Genomic DNA, 2,711 nt, shown 5'->3' on the forward strand with positions numbered 1-2,711 from the left:
AAGAACACACAACACTATGTGTGGAGAAAAAAGGCACAGCACACCAACATCAAAACCTCATCCCCACTGTAAAACACGGCGGAGGGAGCATCATGGTTTGGGTCTGCTTTGCTGCCTCAGGGCCTGGACGGATTGCTGTCATTGCTGGGAAAATGAATTCCAAAGTTTATCAAAACATTTAGCAAGAAAATAGACAACCATCTGTCCGCCAATTGAAGCTCCGCAGAGGATGGGTGCAACAGGACAATGACCCAAAGCATACAAGTAATTCAACAAAAAGTCCTGACCTCAACCGGATTGAAATGCTGTGGCATGACCTTAAGAGAGCGATTCACACCAGACATCCCAACAATATTGCTACACTGAAACAGTATTGTGAAGAGGAGTGGTCCAAAATTACTCCAGATTGTTGTGCAGGTCTGATCTGAAACCACAGGAAACGTTTGGTTGAGGTTATTTCTGCCAAAAAAGGGTCAACCTGTTATTAAGTCCAAAGGTTCACATACTTTTTCCTCCCTGGACTGTGAAAGTTTACATGTTATGTTCAATTAAACCATGGCAACATCTAATGTTTGTGGAGTATTATTTTCGGAAGACTGTGGTTTTCTGTTGTTGTGACTTAGATAAAGTTCAGAGCACATTTTAGGACCAATTCATGCAAAACTCCACATAATCCCAAGGGGATCACATACTTTTTCTTGCAACTGTACGACTGTTTTTACAGGAAGTTCTTGGAAAATTCAAAATTATCTCATAAATGGTGTTGCAGAGGTGCTAAATGATGCCATATAAAAATAGATTAGTAGATAGGTAGATTAGTAGTTTGTTGCAGTTATGGTGGGTGAGGCCACAGATTTCAGCAACACTGCACAGCTGTCATTTGTACTTTGGTACATTTACTGTGTAAAATAGAGATTATTGAAGTTTGAGAATGTCACATAAAAAAAAAAACTCATGATCTAGCAGCTTCAGTACTTGAGGTGTTGGGCAGTTAAGATTGCAAAACAAAGTTAGTTACACAGTGGCCACGGTAAGACAGACTGTCTACAAATGGAGAAAGTTAAGCACTGTTGCTACTCTCCCTAGGCGTGGTTGTCCTGCACAAATGACTGCAAGAGCACAGCGCACATTCTTCAGAATTGTTTTTTTTTGGGGAGAATCGGGGAGCATGGAAATTTTAATGCCATCTATGGGGAGGCTGTGGGACAGCCAAGTGCAGCTAGAGGCCGAACAGACCTGAACGCGCACCACAAACAGCTACACACACAATGTAGACCCGAATAAGTTACCAGAACTCAAAAGAATTGAGGCAATCTAAAGAAAGACTTAGAAGGCTAAACCAAGGTACGTCCTAAAACATGTTAGTATTTTGATGAACTGTTTACATAATACACTATAGAATATGTTAGTGACTTAAGTAGACTCACTATGCAGGTTCTGACAAATCCAGAAACATCCTTACGCAGATACACAGGAAGGGAGTGGAGAACAGTAATGCGCTTGGTGTGGATGTCGTGTATGTCCTATTCAGATAAAATCAGAATTGTATGTTCTGTAGAGTTTACTGAACAAAGCTGATTTGAACAGTCCAATCAGAACATATGTCCACAAATGATCTGTTAACATTTTTAATGCAATCAGATAAATGGCAAACACAAAGTGGACTAACTGCAAAATTCACAAAGCTCATTTGATTTGTTCCACTGTTTCAACCTATGAAATGTGTAATAATCTATTTACCTGTTCATTGTGGATTTTTTAAATGTCACCTAGAGCATCCACTGTCTTCCCAGTTTTTGATGCCTTCTGTCTGAATAAGGTCATCAGTTGAGGAAGATGGCAGTCAAGCCCAGCATAGAATGTGTTCGGCAGGTTCGGATTTGTAATCCGCTGGAACTCTGCATATATCTACATTGAAATAACAGCAGGAGGAGAATATAGCAATGCCACTTAAAAAAGCAGTTCATTTTGAAGAATCTAGCACACATTTATAAAGTAGAAAATAGCGGCCAAATGAGTGCTGATCCCTATTACCTCAGACTCTATTTTGAGACCAGGCCAGAGGTCCATGAGCTTGTTCACTGGTGGGCAGGACGTCTGTGGAAGTATATGGAAGTGCATATGATTTAGGGTTACCACACTAAACCATCACAATACAACATCTCCAGTTTTCTTCCTTAACTCTGTCTAAACTCTTGAAACTGGATCAGAGAGATGCAAAGGCATAAACTGATCTGAAACTGAACAATTAAAAGCATTCAGTGTGTCAAATTAAAAATACTTCCATTTATAAATTTTGCCTGTTAATGATCTTTTCATTTGATCCCCTAAGTGTCATGCTATTAAAGCCATCAAGCAAAATTAAATACTGTAAAGAAAAGCAGCAGCACTTGAACTTTACTGCGATGGCTAATCAACAATAATGCAATTTCTACAAACTAAAGCCTTACCAGTAAGGGTTTTTAATTTATTCATTTTTGTCATTAATAGCAGCTTGCCTCCAGCAGGGTTGTGTGTTTTATAACCTATGCAGCAGCACACGTGTGTGTTTTTTTTGTTTTTTTTCCTTCTTCATTGAAAGTTTCCATCAACAATAAAATCTGTCGCATACACAGTGTTCTTGTTCTGTAGTGGCTAATGGAGGGCTCATAAGATTCTGTGGGATCCTTTATTTGGCCGTAGTTCAGTTTGTTTGAGGGGACATGCCTCCC

The 2,711-nt window shown here is 39.5% G+C and overlaps 1 long non-coding RNA gene across 1 annotated transcript; it reads right to left on the reverse strand.

Moving 5' to 3' along the window:
* Window positions 1-1,425: 1,425 nt before the first annotated feature.
* On the reverse strand, window positions 1,426-2,099 carry LOC116703051 (uncharacterized). Its single transcript, XR_004335323.1, has 3 exons — window positions 2,035-2,099; window positions 1,741-1,908; window positions 1,426-1,523 (listed from the first exon to the last, which is right to left on the reverse strand). It is a non-coding gene; the product is annotated as an uncharacterized LOC116703051 (long non-coding RNA).
* Window positions 2,100-2,711: the final 612 nt, after the last annotated feature.

Source organism: Etheostoma spectabile, chromosome 15 (assembly GCF_008692095.1).
Source record: "Etheostoma spectabile isolate EspeVRDwgs_2016 chromosome 15, UIUC_Espe_1.0, whole genome shotgun sequence".
NCBI classification, from domain to species: domain Eukaryota; kingdom Metazoa; phylum Chordata; class Actinopteri; order Perciformes; family Percidae; genus Etheostoma; species Etheostoma spectabile.